This window comes from Canis lupus, chromosome X (genome assembly GCF_011100685.1).
Source record: "Canis lupus familiaris isolate Mischka breed German Shepherd chromosome X, alternate assembly UU_Cfam_GSD_1.0, whole genome shotgun sequence".
NCBI classification, from domain to species: domain Eukaryota; kingdom Metazoa; phylum Chordata; class Mammalia; order Carnivora; family Canidae; genus Canis; species Canis lupus.
The window spans coordinates 104,112,137-104,131,195 of NC_049260.1; the positions used below are offsets into that span (position 1 = coordinate 104,112,137).

At 41.9% G+C, this 19,059-nt stretch overlaps 1 long non-coding RNA gene across 1 annotated transcript in view; it reads left to right on the top strand.

The window, feature by feature from the left end:
• The window catches only part of LOC119868515, a 107,786-nt gene that overhangs the window by 44,351 nt on the left and 44,376 nt on the right, over positions 1–19,059 (top strand). The window contains exon 2 of the long non-coding RNA XR_005386447.1: positions 2,305–2,401. This is a non-coding gene — a long non-coding RNA (uncharacterized LOC119868515). The remainder of the gene's footprint in view (positions 1–2,304; positions 2,402–19,059) is intronic.

A 19,059-nucleotide genomic window follows, 5' to 3' on the forward strand; every position in this document is an offset into this window, starting at 1 on the left:
ACCATATCTAGGACAGTATAAGTAGAAAGGGAAAATAGAATTTTAAAGGGATATTGCTTTGGGGGAGCTGCAAAGACTTGGTGCCTAATGGGAGAATTGGAATGTGTGGAGAGGGAGGAAGAGGAGAGTTTGGCTCTGGATTACTGGTAGAACAAAAGCGCCTGACACAGAAGGACCAGAAAACGATGACAGGTTGTTGGGATATAGAAGAAGGAAGCACACTTTGGAAAAATGAAGTTTTGAAAAGCTATAAAGACATTCAAATAAAAATGCCCACTAAGCAGTAGATCTGCAGCTCAGGAGCAAGGAAGGGCTACAGTGTAACAAGACAAAAGACTTTCTACATTATTATTTGAGTTTAAGTGTGTTCAGAACTCTGGAGACATCTTCGGTGTTAACCATTTTCAAAAAGAGTGTTTGGTCCTCTGTAGTCTCTAATACTTATCTGCAACCCCAAGGGGAGTTTTTGTTGTTTGGAATTTTTTTGTTTTTGTTTGGGGGTGGGTGGGTAAAGAATGGTCACGAGGGGAGGGACATACAAAGGCTAAGTAAAAGAGTGAGAGATAAGGAAGAAATTCAGATCACAAGGGAAAAAAAAGCACAGAAGGCCTACCAGAAGCTTCTTCCATCACCAGCCTCCTAAAGCTGTGATGGGGGTGCTGGGCCAGAGTAAGTGACTGCATTAATTCTCCCCATCCACCACTCTCCAATATTCAGTGAAAGGTTCAGTTAGCTTCATAAATACCTGTCTTTGTGTCTCACTTGCTTTGGCCTTGTCTTTGTCATTCTCTGTCTTGGTCTCTCTTAGTTTCTTCATCAGTCTTTCTCTCAGGGAATTTTTCATTTTTTTTTTCTTTAAGATTTTTATCCATTTATTCATGAGAGATAGAGAGAGGCAGAGACATAGGCAGAGGGAGAAGCAGGCTCTGAAGACTCTGGGATCATGACCTGAGCCAAAGGCAGACGCTCAACCACTGAGCCACGCCCGTGCCCCTTTTTTCATTCTTCATCAGCTCAATATTTCACCTTTGGGCAGACCCATGGTTTTCCAAAAGCCTGATAGCTCCCATCTGAGAACACAAGAGCGATTTGCCCCAAATAACTCTGACCTGCCACTAGATGGCAGTGTCTGGGAATTTTGCTAACCTGTCCCAGCCATTCAGTAGGACCTGAGGTCTCAGCTGTGGGGAGTTTCAACTTGGTTATTCTGCCTTTACTGCGTTGCAACCAGTTACGAGACCTTCCTTTGCCCACCACCAAAGACAACTTGTGTTTCTAAAACACGTACAGCTCTAACAGCCCGTCCTCTGAGCAGATGCTTCCCCCCAACCCCCGCCCCGCACCTCAACTCTCACATGAGTTCCTAGATTCATTTCTTCCTCCCCGCCGCCTCCCCCACCTTAGCAAGGTGGGTTGATCCTCTTTCCTTGCTTTGAGCACGCGCTCAAAGAATCTCGTGTTAAAGCCTAAAGGGCTCTTATACTTCGGGTCTAACCCCATCATTTGCAGATGAGGCAACTGAGGCGCCTAAAGGAGCAGAAGCTTGATCAAGGACCTATAAGGAATTCAGGGCAGAGTATATGGGTCAGAGGCTCCTGATATATTTGTAATAATCAACAAAATAACCTGAAGATCGTTTTGGTCCACTAACTGTGCTAGCATGGCTAGATGCCTGGGGAAGGGCAAAGAGGCAAGGAACGTAACTTGTCCTGTCGTGAGAGACTTAAGCACAGTAAAAAAGACGTAATGTTTTCTGAGATTAGGTGGTGCAAGAACAATGCTGATGTGTGTGAGTGGCTCACGAATGCAGAGAGGAGAGAGCTCTAAGGAGAAAGAAAGCCATGGGTGGGGTGGAGGGGTAGAGAGTTAGGTGAAGCTTGGAGATGGAAAATGCACCAGTTACGATTATTTAGGAGTCCAGGCCTATGGCTTGATAAAGAGTGATGGTCAAAGGGAAGTAGAGATCAGGCTGGACTGGTGGTCTAACACTGGACTCTTTAATCCTTAAATGTCAGGCTCCTTTCCTACTAATACTGAAGAGGAACTTTCAAATACATTTGCACTTCAGATTTTCTATTTTCAGTGGAAACTTTCCACTAAGTTCGATTCCCCAAGAAGTTGTCTCCACTTTGCCCTTTTTTCCCCATTAGTCTCAGCCACTCGGAGATGAAATTGAACTATGAAATTAGGCTGGGAGCTTATCTCCTCTGCTCCTGTTTCCTTAGCGACATCACCAAGAAGGAACTGAACATTCTCCCGCTCTAAATCCCATTTGCTTTGCTTCAATCTCTCACCCACTCATAGGAACTTGGGCCCCTCTGCATCCCACAGCTTCCTTTGTCTCAAGAGGACTTCCAGGGGGATTGGAGAGCTCTTGACAGCTGAGCAGCATCTACAGGAGGTAAGCATGACTTCATACAAACTCCAAAAGTAGGGCTCTTTAAAAGCACCTGGAACATGGGAAAATCGGAGGGCTCTTTCAGATTGTCATGGGCACATCAGTGCCCACACAGTCTGAACAGCAACATTTCAAAGCTAGATTAGTCTGCTCTTTCCCCTTCTGAACTCCTGCTTCATATCCCCAAATGGCTTGAGGTGTGTTTTTCTACCAGGAACATTTCAGCCAGTTTTACTCTTGCCATTTGCTGTATGCCCCCCATTCCTGCCCCTCTTTTCCCTGAGAATGCTTTGCCTTAGATCTTGACTTCTGCTTAGTCCAGGGCCTGGTACATAGTAGATGCTCCATAAATGACATTTTTTTCCTTTAGAAGAGCCTTAGGGATTATCTAAGCATTAGACTCCATGGAGTCACTTCAGAGGCAACAAGTCACTGGGGAGCAGGAAGGCTGTAGGCCTTGGTGCTTGATTCAACAAAAGGAAGTATATTTGTATATGTTAATTTATAGTTTGGACTTCTGGATCTGATTTTGTTTTGGAGGGAAAAAAGAATGTTCTCACTGATCCAATGTCTTCATTTTCTAGATGGGATCAGTGAGGCTCAGAGCCACTTTAAGTAGATTCAGGGAAACAATCCCACTTACAATAGCAATACAAATAAAAAATACTTAGGAATAAATTTAGCCAAGGAAGTGAAAGAAGTGTACACCAGAATTATAAAATACTGAGAAAAGAATTAAAGAAGATATATATATAAGTGGAAAACCCCCCCCAAAAAAAAAAAAAAAGAAAAAAAAGAAAGACATCCCATGTGTGCATGGATTAGAGGATATTATACTGTTGAAATGTACATACTACCTTAACTGAACTATGAATTCAATGCAACCCTTATCAAAATTTCAGTGGCAGGGATGCCAGGGTGGCTTAGTGGTTGAGCGTGTGCCTTGGGCTCAGGGCGTGATCTAGGAGTCCCGGGATCGAGTCTTGCATCAGGCTTCCTGCATGGAGCCTGCTTCTCCCTCTGTCTATGTCTCTGCCTCTGTGTGTGTGTGTCTCATTAATAAATTTAAAAAATCTTTAAAAAATTTCAGTAGCATTTTTTACACAATTATGGAAAAATCATAAAATTCATATAAAAACAAAAGGAAAAAAAAGAAAGAAAACAGAAAAGACTCTTAATAACCAAAGCATCTTGAGCAAAGAGAACAAAGCTGGGGCATTACACGTTTTTATTTCAAAATATATTATGAAACTACAATAATCAAAACACTATGGTCCTGGCATAAAAACAGACACATAGATCAAGAGAATAGAGACTCCAGAAATACATTCACACATTTGTGGTCAACTGATCTTCAACAAAGATGCCAAGAATACACAATGGGGAAAGGAGAGTCACTTCAATAAATGGTATTAGGAAAACTAGAGATCCACATGCAAAAAAATGAAATTGGAGAGGCACCTGGGTGACTCAGTTGGTTAAGAGTCTGCCTTTGGCTCAGATCATGATCTCAGGATCCTGGGATTGAGCCCTGTGTCAGGCTCCCTGCTTAGCGGGGAGTCTGCTTCCTTCCTCTCCCTCTGCCCCTTTCTCTGTCATTCTCTCTCTCTCAAATAAATAAATAAAATCCTTAAAAAATGAAATTGGAACTTTGTCTTACATCGTACATAACAATAAAATGGATTAAAGATTTAACTATAAGACCTGAAAATGTAAAACTCATAGAAGATAACAAAGAATAAAAGCTTCATGATGTTGGTCTTGGCAATGATTTCTTGGATATGACGCCAAAAGCACAAGCAACATAAGCTAAGTGGTGCCAAATCAAACCAAAAGCTTCTGCACAACGAAGTAAACAATTAACAGAGTGAAAAGGCAACCTATGGAAAGGGAGAAAATATTTACTAACCATCTAGCTGATAAGGAGTTCATATCCAAAATATATAAGAAACTCCTACAACTCAATAGCAAATATATATATATATATATATATATATATATATATATATATATAATTAAATAATGGGTAAAGGAATTGAATAGACGTCTCTCCAAAGAAGACATACAGGGACACCTGGGTGGCTCACTGGTTGAATGTCTGCTTTTGGTTCAGGACATGATCCCGGGGTCCTGGGATCAAGTCCCACATCGGGCTCTCTGTGGGGAGCCTGCCTCTCCCTCTACCTATGTCTCTGCCTCTCTCTGTGTGTCTCTCATGAATAAATAAATTAAATATTTTTTAAAAAGAAAAAAAAAACCCAAGAAACAGAAAACAAAAAAAGAAGACATAGAAATGGTCAACAAGCATAGGAAAAGGTGCTCAACATCACCGATCATCAGGGAAATGCAAATCAAAACCACAATGAGCTATCACCTCACACCTGTCAGAATGGCTACTATCAAAAAGACAAAAAGTACAAGGTGTTAGCAAGAATGTGGAGAAAAGTGAACCCTTGTATATCGTTGGTGGGAATGACACCCATTATGGATGACAAAATGGAGGTTACTCAAAAAAGGAAAAACAAGACTACCACACAACCTAGCAAGCCCACTTTTGTGTATATACCGAAAGGAAATAAAATCTGTGTCTTGAAGAGATTATCTGCACTCCATGTTCACTGAAGCGCTATTCATCGTAGTCAAGATGTGGGAACAACCTAATTTGTCAGTGAATGAATGGCTAAAAAATTTGATATAACTATACAATAAAAAATTATTCAAAAAATTATTCAGCCACAAAACAAGGGAAATTCTGTCATTTGTGACAACTTGAATGCTAAGTCAAATAAACCAGACATGGAAAGAGAAAAACTTCAGCATCTCATTTATATGTGGAATCTAAAATAGTCAAACTTGGAGCACCTGGGTGATTCAGTGGTTGAGCATCTGCCTTTGGCTCAGGTCATTATCCTGGGGTCCTGGGTTTGAGTTCTGCATCAGGCTCCCTGTGGGGAGCCTGCTTCTCCCTCTGCCTATGTCTCTGCCTCTCTCGGTGTCTCTCATGAATAAATAAGAATCTTAAAAAAAATAGTCAAACTCATAGAAGCTGAGTGGTACAGTTGCCAGGGGAGGAAGAAACGGTGTGACGTTAGTTAACGGGTATAACATTTCAGTTATTCCAGATGAATAATTTCTGGAGATCTCATGTAAAGCAATATAGATATAGTTAACAATACTGGATTGTAAATTGAAATTTACTGATAGGGCAGATCTTCAGTGTTCTCACCACAAAAAGAAAGAAGATGGTGGGGACACCTGGGTGGCTCAGCAGTTGAACATCTGCCTTCCGCTCAGGGCGTGATCCCAGGTCTGGTGATTGACTTCTGCATCTGGCTCCCTGTGAGGAACCCACTTCTCTCTCTGCCTATGTCTCTGCTTCTCTCTGTGTGTCTCTCATGAATAAATAAATAAAATCTTAAAAAAAAAAGAAAATGGTGATTTTGTGAAGTCACAGATATGTTAGTTTGATTGTGGTGGTCGTTTAATAATATACACACATATCAAAATGCAATCTGTACACCTTAAATGTATACAATTCTTATTTGCCCATGATGCCTCAATAAGGCTGAAACAGAAACAGAATTCTGGGGAATCTTTATCTCTGTTCACTACTGGCTTTTAAACCACAGGTCTTGTAAGCCCCAGAACTCAGTGGAAATGCCTCAGTTCTATCCTCTCTCCCCCAGCCCCCTTATCCGAGAAGCTCCCCTTTTACTTTGTAAAAAATTTTACAACTCTAAAGGAACTCGAGTTCCTTTAAACAAAGGGTTCCACCTCTAAGGGTGGATTGCCTCTCATCGTGGATCAGCTTAGCCCTAATTAGCAGAAAGACAAATATCTACACATCAAAATGGAAAGGAAAGTTCTAAATTAGGGAGCAGGTTGCAAGAGTCCACCTCAGAGATGATTTTCGAGACTGATGAACCAGCCAGATGCATTTGTGATAGTAGGGAAAAAGTAAAGCACCTACAAATAAAGATGTTGGATTGGTGCCATGGCTTTGCCAGTGAGTCAAATAGGGTGCAGTAGAAAGAAGATATGGTATATGTATACAATGGAATATTACTCAGTCATTAGAAAGGACAAATACCCACTATTTGCTTCAACGTGGATGGAACTGAGTGAAGTAAGTCAATCGGAGAAGGACAAACATTATATGGTCTCATTCATTTGGGGAATATAAAACATAGTGAAAGAGAATAAAGGGGAAAGGAGAGAAAATGAGTGGGAAATATCAGAGAGGGTGACGGAACGTGAGAGAATCCTAACTCTGGGAAACAAACAAGAGGTGGTGGAAAGGGAGGTGGGCGGGGGGTTGGGGTGACTGGATGATGGGCACTGAGGGGGGCACTTGACGGGATGAGTACTGGGTGTTATGCTCTATGTTGGCAAATCGAACTCCAATAAAAAATATATAAAAAAAAAATAAAACAAGAAATGGGGCAGCCAAAGAAACAGGTGTGGTGGTCTTAAACTAGCTTCTGACCCATCAGGTCCCCTAGTCTTAAATCCCTAATTATGTCCTCCATCAGCCATCAACACTGTATCATGAATGAGCTTATCATCTAGCTGGGCACTTGGGAGCTGGCTCAGCAGTGAGAGAAGAGGATGCTGCCCAGAGAGGTGCCCTGCCTGGGGAATGCTCAAGAGCTGGCATCAGGAACAGAATCACCAATTTCCAATTTCTCTCTCTCTCTCTCTCTTTCTCTCTCTCTCCCTCTCTCAAACAAAGGTCCTTGCTCTCTATGTGTATGTGTGTACAAACATATATACAAACCTAGATAACAAAATAAGGAGGACAGAAACTGATCATGTAGCCGTACCTGGTATTTATAATGATCTTCTATTTATTCCATATTATCTTTGCATTCACCAAGTATGATTGTCATCATAGTCCAATTTTCCTTTGGTGCTTAGGATCCAGTGCCCCCATCAGTACAGTAACTCTCTTTGGTTATTGACTCAGAGGTATGAAGAGTCCAAAGTGGCTATGGTGCTATAATTGCACACTGCTGGGTAGTGCCTGCATGTTGTGTGGAATCATCTGTAAACCAGGCACATATCTTTTCCTCCTTTGTCAAGTGATCATAGGGAACCGCCCCCCCCCCATAAGGTCATAGGTGCAGACTGGGAGAGAGAAGGTAATGTCACAGGAGTGGGAATCACGGGCATTTGGGCCACTTCTTTAAATAGGTTACTTGTCCTTTTAGGGCTTGCTTGGGCTCAACCATGTATATACCATTTCTGTTTGGTGATGGAGTGCTTCTGTGCATGTCTGATTTTATGGCTTGATAGGTCAGATAACACTCAGTTCATGATGGGCAGCTCAGTTCGTATGGTAATTTGGTGGCCCATTCTCAAGTGTTTAGTCTCTACTAAGGTCCAGTAGCAGGTCAAAAGCTGTGTCTCAAAGGGAGAGTGGTTATTTGCAGAGGATAGCAGGGCTTTGCTCCAAAATACTAAGGGTCTGTACTGTAATTAACCTACAGAGGCTTGTCAGAGGCTCTGAATAGCATCCTTATATGCACTGACACTTCAAGAACCACTGGATGTGCTAGATCATATGGCTTAAGTGGTGGACCTTGCATTTCAGCCTGGACCTTTTGCAGATCCTTCTCTTGTTCTGTTCTCCACTCAAAACTAGCAGCTTTTCAGGTCCCTAAGTAAGTTGACCAGAGTAAACACCCAAATAAGGAATATGTTGTCTCCAATATCCAAAGAAGGAAGCCCACCAGGTGTTATGCCTCTCTTTTGGTTGTGAGAGGGACCAGATGCAACAACTTATCCTTTACTTTAGAAGAGACATCTTGACATGCCCCAAATCACTGAAAGCCTAGAAATTTCCCTGAGATAGAAGATCCCTGAATTTTTGTTGGATTTATTTCCCACCTTCTAATAAGATGTTGCTCCTTTGCCTGCCCTGTTACTAATTTGCAATCTGTTATCATCTATACCTTTGTTCCTCTAAATATAGCATGTCTTTTTTCTCTGGTTACTTTTAAGATTTTCTTTCTCTCACTGGCTTCGAGCAATTCAATTATGATGTGCCTTGGTCTCGTTTTCTTCACATTTCATGTGTGTAGAGTTCACTGAGCTTCTTAGATCTGTGGGTTTATAGTTTTCTTTAAATTTGGAAAATTTCCAGCCATTACTTTTTCAAATATTTTTCTGCCCATGCTCCCCTGAGGCTCTGAGTATATGTGTATTAGACCACTTGTTGTAACCCCAAGCTCACAAATGCTGTGTTCATTAAAACCCTTTTTCCTTGCATTTCATTTTATATAGTTTCTCTTGATATGTATTCACATTCACTAATATTCTCTTCTGCAATGTGTACTCTGCCATTAGTTCCAATTCAGTATATTTTTTTCATTTTAGACATTGTAGTTTTATCTCTAGAAGTTCAGTTTGGCTTTTTAAAATATCTTTTATGTCTCTACTCAACTTTGTGAATATCTGAAATGCAACATATATAAATTCAAGATGACCTAAGATAATTTCCATTTTATGGAAATGTTTTCCTTAACCACCTATCCTTAAAATAAATATGGTGGACAAGCATGGAGCTTGGCTCTTTGGGGTATATTAGGATATATTCAGGCAAAAAGTCTTGGAAATGAATACAAGAGTAAAAAGCAGGATAGACCAAGTGTGAACTGCATGACAAGGGTGATAAACAAAAGCTAGAGGCCAGAGTCAGGGACCAGAAAGAAACTGAATCTCAGTAGAAGCCTGTTGAGAACAAGCAAACTTTCTTGGACACCAATGGGTGTTCATAGTTCATTTAAAAATATTTTATAAAAAATATTCTATTTACTCATGAGAGACAGAGAGAGAAAGGCAGAGACATAGGCGGAGGGAGAAGTAGGCTCCTTGTTGGGAGCCCAATGTGGGATTCAATCCCAGAACTCCAGGATCACAACCCTAGCCCAAAGGCAGATAGATGCTCAACCACTGAGCCATCCAGGTGCCCCCATAGTCCATTTTTATTGACCAATGGATGTGTGGTAACCTCATGAGGTAAACTCACAAATATCAAGAATTAGTCAATTCATATAAACAGAATCCCAAATATCCCAAATCTCTTCCTCTCCCCAACAGTTGAGCATTAGTGCTCTTTGGCTCTAGCTTTTAAGTACATTTATGAAATCCTGAACTTTTTCTCTTTTTTTTTAATTTTTTTTATTTATTTATGATAGTCACACAGAGAGAGAGAGAGAGAGAGAGAGACAGAGACATAGGCAGAGGGAGAAGCAGGCTCCATGCACCGGGAGCCCGACGTGGGATTCGATCCCGGGTCTCCAGGATCGCGCCCTAGGCCAAAGGCAGGCGCCAAACCACTGCGCCACCCAGGGATCCCTGAAATCCTGAACTTTAAGCAGAAACTTATTTCATCAGCAGCTAGCAATGACTAGCACAGAGTTAAAGTTTAGTGAATACACGTTGAGTCAAATTTATTACTCTGTATTATACTGATCTGTGTACTCTTGTCTTTCCACTAGACCAGGACCCTTCTTATTTATTTTTCCACCCCCAATGTCTAGCACTATGCCTGGAACTTCATACATTCTTAATAGATGGTTTCTGAATAAATGATTTTCTGGATAAATGGAAAACCTTGAAAGTGCAGGACATTGCTTTGTGAATCACATCAAGGCAATGTTGCTGGCAGTGTTTAACACTCTGTCAAGAATCTAACCTAAAAATGTTGCCTCTGCCTCTTGAGAAGAAGAAAGCTAAAGTTGATTTAAATAATAGGAGGGAGAATGGGATGACTTAAACCAGAATTTCCCCACCAGAGCTCAGGGGCTCAAAAGGGAGTGGGACCCATTCTATGCTCAGCTGTTGTCACCTTCTTCAAGTTCACTGATCTTTTCTTTTGTACTACTAGTAGGATGTTAAATTCATTCAATGAATTTTTCACTTTTAGATATTTTAATTTTCCATTGTGGAAATAGTCCCATTTGTTTTTTTTCCCATCCATTTCTCTCTTGTTTATGTTCATGTTTTCCTTTCAGCATTTCAGTATTTATAATATTTTCTAAAAAGTCATTGTCTTCTAATTCTATCATCCCTGTAATTTCTGAGTCTGTGTATTTGGACTGTTTTTTTTTCTCCTGGCTACAGGTCACATTTTCCTGCCTTTTCTGTTAGTAATTTTTTACTAAATGCTATTAATTTTTTACTAAATCACAAGTATTACCTTCCTGAGGTCCTGGATTTTGTTGTGTTCCTTCAGAGTGTTGAAATTGACCCCAGCAGGAAGTTAAGTTACTTGTGGATCATCTTGATCCTTTCAAGGTCTGTTTTTAAGTTTTGTTTAGATGGTTCTAATAGAACCTCTAGATGTGCTAATTTAACCCACCAGAAACTCAAGACTATTCCATTCTTTACGGAATGCTCCAAGTGTTCAATGTGGTCTCTCCACTTTGACTGCTTAGAACTGAGATGTCTTCTACCCAGATTATAGCTTCCCAGTAGTTTTTCCTTGCATTGGCCTTATGAATTTTCACCATATGTACCTGCAGCTTTGTATTCAGCCAAAGATGCAAGAGGATGCCAGGGAGTTTTCTGGGGCTTTTTCTCTGCATAGCTCCCTCTTCTGTGTTATTTTGTCCCATGATTTCCACATGTTTCAGTTTCCATGAACTTTAATCTGTGTCTTCTTGACTCAGTGAGACTACGGCACTTGAGTTTCTCCTCCCTGAGCCAATGGTCTGGCAAGTATGTGCAGTCAGAAGCTGAGGCAATCATAGGGCCAACCTTATTTATTTCCTATATCTAGGGAATCACAGCCCTGTACTTTTTGTTGCTCAGTGTTCGACACACCTGGTATTTCATATACTTTGTCCAGTTTTATAATTATTAATGTGAAAGGTCAAATCTGCTGCCATTTACACTGTCATGGCTTTGACAGACCTAAAATGCAGGCATGGAGACCAGCATTTCTATGTCCAGAGATTTCACTGAGGGCAAGAATAACTACTTTACTTCACTCTTTCTTTGGGGGAATTTTCTCAATCCATTTACAAAGATGAATTTTCTTGCAGCCAGTCTTCACAAAGAAGTGGGCTCATGGAATATTTGTTTATGTACTTGTTTACTCCCTGAACAATATTGTTGAGCTACTAATGTTTTCACTACTGTAGACACGGTCCCTACCCTCTAGAAGACTGTGTCTAGGGGGAAAGACAGATAACTTTAATGTAAGCATAGTGGGACAGGGTTCTTTTTAGATCTCTTCATTTCTTCTCCTCCTTATTTCTAGTGGGGAGAGAGCTTTTAGTATAATGATGCATCAAAGTCTTGCCATTAAGGACACTTCAATATTAGCAAGAAAAAAAAGGTCGTTTGACTGCCCTATGCTAAAGGCTTTGAAAGACACATGCTTGCTCCCAAAAGAGACTATAAGGAGCCATTGGATAGAAGGGTCCACCATCACTCCTCCCCTCTTAATGAAGAGGGGGGCCTTGACCAAACTGAAAGCTCCAGATCATTTGAAGAGCTGGGACAAGTTGGGGGGAAAAGAGGGAGACCATGGGCTGTCATCAAAGATAGGTTTTGATTGCACCAAAAGGAAAACCCATGGGTACCTCTGAGTGTGTTTATGGTGGGCTACTACTTAGAAATGGGCCCTCCTCAGCCCGGGTGGCTCAGCGGTTTAGTGCCTGCCTTCGGCCCTGGACATGATCCTGGAGACCCAGGATTGAGTCCCGCGTCAGGCTCCCTGCATGGAGCCTGCTTCTCCCTCTGCCTGTGTCTCTGCCTCTCTCTCTCTCTGTGTCACTCATGAATAAATAAATAAAATCTTAAAAAAAAAGAAATGGGCCCTCCTTGCAAATCATGCCAAGATATTGCCTAAAGCAAAATATGTCAAGTGTTACAAGAGTGGCCAAGTGACATGGAGGTTCTACATTGGTGTGGTCAGAGAAGTAAGAAGCATAATTTCCAGTCCCACAAATATCTCTCTACTAAGAGGTCAGAACCTGAAATTCTACCATTGACACCTAAAACATTTGTCTTATATATTGCTTTCTTTCCACATTATCTATTTGAGAGAGCAAGTCTCCTTAGTCCTAAAATGTTGATGGAATAACGGATGGGACAAGTTGCAAGATGGAAGATGTGTCTCTTTGTTCTCATTTGAAAAGGCTCTGCTTTTCATCATTTATAGAGATCTCGCTATTTACTGCTTCTGCTGTGGTCTTTGCTCTTCAGATTTCCCTGAATATGCAGTAGAATTCATGTGGAAGTAGAATGCAACTGAATTGCTCTGTGCTAGATTCTGGACAAAGGAGATTGCTGCTGAGGCTTTGGCTCAGTTGAAAGTAAATCTCATTCCTTGGGTGATAGATCCTGTTATTTTAACTGGCACAAGATTTTCATTTTGTTCCTTTTGCTTAAAGGAACAGGTCCCTGAATAAAGCCAGCTACTCATAAAAAGTGTGGCTGTGACATGCATGAGAGGCTGACACAGCCAGAGTAGCATTCAGGGTCTGCAGGAATAGTAGGTTGGATACTGGCAGTGGAGGCTGCTTTTGGTGTTTCTAGAATGAGATTTATTCAGATTTCCCCATCAGACTTTCATTAATGCACATCCAGTCCCACATGCAAGTCTCTTTTCTCCCTCCCTTCAGTGGCTCCTCGGGGGTGCTCTATGCCTAAACGCCCCCCTGTGCTACCTATGGGCAAAGGAGGCACAGCAGAGTGTAGGGAGCAGCTCACAAGGAACCAGCAAGTGACCCCAAGACACAAGTTTCTTCCTCTTTCCACCCTCAGTCACATCAATCTCAATGTAAGGGACCCAGGGCTGGAGTTACATTATTAGACCAGACTGTCTAAAGTTACTAATGATAAGTTACTGTCAAAGTTACTAAGTGATAGCAACCAGGCAGAAGGTAACCAATAGCAGAATAAGGGAACCAGAGGGACAAATAAAGATAGAGAAACGCCTTCAGAGGCCCATGGCTTTAGCCTTGCTGACTCCAGCTCGCAGGGACTTGAGGACAGCCTCAGGATAGCTTAAGAGATTGGGCATCAGTGATCCCAAAACTTCATTCCCTTGCTTTGAAGCTCCTTTATTTCCAAACAGAGCCCAAGAAGTGGCACAGTACAGAGAAAAGAGCATTTGTCTGGGGTCCAGAACACTGGATTCTAATGTCTGGTTGAAACATTACATAGTTGTATGACTTCGAACAAACCCCTTTCACTTCCTGGGCTTCAGTTTCTCCTTCTATAAAATGAGAGGAAGCATAGGCTACATTGCTAAGCACCTTAAAAACTCTGGCATTCAGGGATGCCTGGGTGGCTCAGCAGTTGAGTGCCTGCCTTCAGCTCAGGACATGATCCTGGGGTCCCAAGATTGAGTCCCACATTGGGCTCCCCACAGGGAGCCTGCTTCTCCCTCTGCCTATGTCTCTGCCTCTTTCTCTGTGTCTCTTATGAATAAATAAATAAAATCTTAAAAAAATAACTGACATTCCAAGAGTCAAAATAAAGCGCACACCTTTGCTCTACTATTTGTATTTGACCTTGGGCAAGTCACTTATCCTCTTTGAACTTAGTTTCTCCATCTATAACAGGAGAGGCTGGACTTACCTGTAACTTAGAGCCGTGCCAACCCTGACATTCAATGCAACATTTCCCGGGGCCAGAGCAGGTGCTGACTATCTGTGACAAGGAAGAATCCTCAGTAGGCATTTTGGGAGCAGAAAGCTGTCTCTTGCTTTCTAGTGCATGTGCTCACGTGTCTGGCATAACTCATTAGGTGGGTCCAATTTTCTAACAGTTGCATTTTTGCTTGTTTGATTTCTTGTCGGGACAAGTGTGCAATCTATTCTGTGAATGTAATTAAACAAGCAGCTAGAGATTCTAGAGATTCTAGTTCTCTCCCAAGAAGGAAATACATTTTCATTGGGAGCAAGGTCCCCAGGGATACCTCTCAGGAGCTGATGACTGCCTGGCAGGGGAATCAGCCCTGTGATCAGGTGACTGCCTCCTCAGGTGTGCCCTGAGGAGTAACAGGCGAGGTGGCGCGGGGGGGGGGGGGTTGCAGTGCTTGTCACCATGCCTCCCTCTAATGCTTCCATTTATTTATTTATTTATTTTTATTTTTTTAATGCTCCCATTTAAAATACATTCATTCATTATTTGCAGATTTCTCCCAGGTTGCAAAGAGGTTGGTGGTCTTGACAGATGCCTAAATGCCCCCCTGTGCTATCCATAGGCACAGGGATAGCACAACTATCCTGTTGGTGGTCCCAACAGAGCATATGTGGCTAGCACAGCTTTAAGGAATATACAAGTTTGAATACTTTTAAGCAGAGAAATGTCTCACTTGTGAGCCATAGTCTTCACCATTCCCTTTTGTATTACAGAACACTGCTTAACTGTGCCCCCAGGATAGCTTAATGCGGGCAATTTATGCATATCCAGGTTTCTGCTCCTCACTTTGTAGCTCTTCCTCAGTTGGGAGTTAGTTACTTGGAAAGTTGAGCCTAGAAATGGGGTACAGGTAGGAGCTGAGAGGTTTAAAGACACCTGATACGTTCCAATGCCTTCCTAAGTTCCAAGGAGGATTTTTATATCGAGATTAACCTGTTTACCCTACTTTAGCCCATCCCGAGGGTTTGAATCTCTACCCCTCGGGGACTGGACATGTTGCTCCCCATTGTGGGTAACTGCTAGCTCCAGTCGGAGGCTCGAACAGCTTCTCCCAAATCCAGTCCTGGCTAGAGAAACAAACAACTGCCTGTGGCCTCTGGCTACAGAAGCGTTTCCCAGGACTGGCCTTTGGCCCCAGAGAGAGGAAGATGAAAAAGGACGTTGAAAGATTCTTCCATGTTCAGTATCACTTGAACTTCTATTTAATTTCTCAGAGCTTAGAAAGAAGTCTCTGGAAATGCCTTGTGGACATAGGTCAGATTTTCCTTGAAGTGAAGAGAACCCTTTTAGGTCACGTGCAAAAAGTTGTCTTTAGGCTCCCTGAACTGCTGAACCTGTTTTTCCAGCTCTCCACCTCCAAGTTCCCTCCAAGTCAGCCTGGAGAGACTTGACTGCAGATCAGTAGTCTGTTATGCAGCTTGTCCTGCTTCCCCAGCTCAACTCCTGCTTTTGAGAGGCAGGTCCATAGGGGATGGGGAGAAGTGAGCCTGGAGCCGCTAGCAGGGAACTTGGCAATGGCATCCGAATCTCAAACTTCATGACCTCTGTGCAGTCCCTGACTACTCCATTCCCTCAGTATTTTCTAGTCTCTTGCCTGGATAAGGCCAAGCACTGCTATTCCCCAGCACAGCAGGCCTAGAGGAACAGCTAGAAAGTTTGTCCTGAAGGATTGGCACCCTTCTCTATCTTCTAGCCCTGCTGTGATCCTTCCAAATTTCACTCTCCAGCCTGTTTGTTCATCTGGAAAACATTCAGTGATGTTTCAGGAAGGCAGAAAACTGTGCAATACTTTCCATAAATTCTCATTGAGCTGGTTTCAATGACAGGGAAAAGTTTGAGATCTTCAAGAGCAGAGTTCAACTCTTCAGGTAAACTTTCCTTTTTTTTTAAGATTTTACTTATTTATTCATGAGAGACACAGAGAGAGTGGCAGAGACATAGACAGAGGAAGAAGATTCACTGTGGTGAGCCTGATGCAGGACTGGGGCCAAAGGCAGATGCTCAACCATTGAGCCACCCAGGCACCCCGCTAAGGTAAACTTTCATCCAATCCCCGTATGTATATTCATTAGGATTCCACCTCTGGCCACCCTTTCTTGTCACCCTTTGTGCCTCATGTACTATCCTTCCATGATTCTAAGACATCGTGGATGGTAACATATCGTTTCAATAATAGCTTTACTAAACTTCATTGCAAGATGCATTTTCATTTCAGAAATACTAAAAGAGAAAAATGTTCCTTTAATGCAAAGAAGATATGGTACTGATGTAGGAAAGATGCTAGGTTTTGAAGCTGACATCCAAGAAGGAATTCTTGAGACATCTTTGGTGCAAAAAGGTGGTTTTATTACAGTGCCAGGACAGGACCAAAAAACAGACTCTTAGCTCTAGAGAACACACTGGTGGTTACCAGAGGGGAGGGCGGGCAGAAAGAGCAGCACTGGGGTCAGGAGTCATCCATTATATACTTTCAAGTTGGGAGGGGGTTAGGGATAGTGTAAGCCTCCCAGGTATTTTGGAAACAAGGTTTCCAGGCTCCTGAGGGGGCCAGCTATTCTTAGGAAACCTCATTTATTAGTGTTTACTAAAAACTAAGTCATGAGACCCTTCAGATGAATATTGGTAGGTCATATACTTGGGGGATGATTGCCAACATGTATCTTGGGTGGTAGAGGTAAAGGAAGTTTCCAAAGGAATTTCTATATGTTAAAGTAGACTCACAGGGGCCTGGAGGGGTGTTGGGCTAAGGTTGCCTTTTGCCCTTAGCAAAGTGTCAACATCGAGGCAGTTGAGTCCCTAGAGGAATGTCACTCTGCTTGTTTCAACGACTTGTCAATGGGCTGTAGGGAGTAAAGAAATTCAATAATCTCTCTTCTGCCTTTGTTTCCCACATCAGTTTCACCCTTCTGCTGATAGCCCTGAACGTTTTTTTTTTAAGGTTTTATATATTTATTCATGAGAAACACACACACACACACACACACACACACACACACACACAGATGTAGGGAGAGGGGGAAGCAAGCTCCCCATGGGGATCCCGATGTGGAACTAGATCCCAGGACCCTGGGATCATGCCCTGAGCAGAAGGCAGATGCTCAACCACTGAGCCACCCAGGTGCCCCAGCCCTACTTTTAAAAAAGTTTTTATTTCAATGCCAGTTATCACAGTGTTATATTAGTTTCAGGTGTACAATATAGTGATTCTATAATTCTATATATTACCTGGTGCTCATCACAAGTGCCCCCCTTAGTCCCTATCACCTATTTCACCCATCCCCCCACTGCCCTCCCCTCTGGTAACCACCAGTGTGTTCTCTAGAGTTAAGAGTCACCATTCTTGGGTATGCAATGGGAATTAAGACCCATAAAGTTGGTACTTTGATGGAATTTGCCCTTCTAATGGTTAAAAGCAGGTAATAACTAAGAACACGAATCAACCAATAATAGTAATCATAATGATTGCCATGCAGAGAATAAGCCCCACTTCCAGAACGGAGGGTGACTGGAGGAGGGGGATGTTGTAATAAGGGTGGTTAGAAAAGACGTTTCTGGTGAGAAAATATTTAAGCAGAGATCAGAATTATCAAAAAGCAGGCAGCTGTGGGGTGACCCGAGGAAGAGCAGTCCTCATGGAGGAAATAACAAATGTCACAGTCTTGAGGTGGGAACATGTCTTGGCATGTTTGTGGAACACAAAAAAAGTCCATGTGACTGAAGGGCAGTGAGCAGTAGTGGTTGTAGGGGAAGAGTATAAGAAGTTTGGGTTTTATTCTAAGTATTTTTGTATAGGCATTATTAATGATAGCTAAAAGGTAGAAAGAACTGAAATGTCCAACCACTGATGAATGGATAAGCAACATATATATAGAGGAACGAAGTGCTGATAACAGCCACTTTGAAAACATGATGCTAAGTGAAAAAAGTCAGACACAAAAGTTCACATACTGTATGACACCAATTAGATGAAATGTCCAGAGTAGAGAAATCTATAGAGACTGCAAGTAGATTAAGTGGTTGCTTAGGGCCAGGGCAGGGGGAAATATGGGGGTGATAGCAAAAGTTTTCAGGGTTTCTTTTCAAGGTAATGAAAATGTTCTAAAATCTATTGTGGTGAAGGTTACCAAAATCTGTGGATATACTGAAAACCATTGAATTGTACACTTTAAGTGGGTGAACTATATGGTTTATGGATTATATCTCAATAAAATTTGAGTTCCCTCTGCTTGTGGTATAGACAAGAAAATAGGACTCTGCTTTATTGTTAGATTCTTTTAGGGCTCCCATTCTTGTGCCTAAAAACATCTGTTTCACATATTTTGTCCAGTTTTCTGGTTGCTTGTGGTGGGGCAGCAAGTTTGGTACCAATTACTTCACCATGGTAGAAGTAGTAGAAACCCTCTCCAAGTATTATTATTTTTCAAAGTCTTAACTTTCTTTTTTCTTTTTTTCCAAAATATTTATTTATTTATTTGAGAGAGAGAGAGAGAAAGAGAGACGAGTAAGCAGTGGGGAGGGGCAGAAGGAGAGAATCTTGAAGCAGATTCCCCACAGAGCATGAAGTCTAATGTGAGGCTCAATCTCAGGACCCTCAGATCATGACTTGAGCTGAAATCAAGAGTCCGATGGTTAACTGACTGAGCCCCCCAGGTGCCCCTCAAAATATTAGTTTTAGAGCACATTCCTAACCCCTTTTTCTGGCCTCTATGATTTTCTTATGTTCGAATCATATCTACTCCTCAAAAATCAAGGAATGCTATCTCCTTGATGCAACCTTTCATATACCTTTCAGACAGAAGCAATCTGTCTCTCCCTTGTTCACCAGAGTGCATTTAGGCATTCCTTCATTTACTCAGCACAAAACTAAACAGTCATGTAATAAGTACTTTCTGTATTCTGGACACAGTGATAAACTCTGAGGATACAGAAATACAAAGTTGCTCTTCTTTAAAAAATCACATTTCATCAAGAATGGAAGACCATATTGTGATAATATT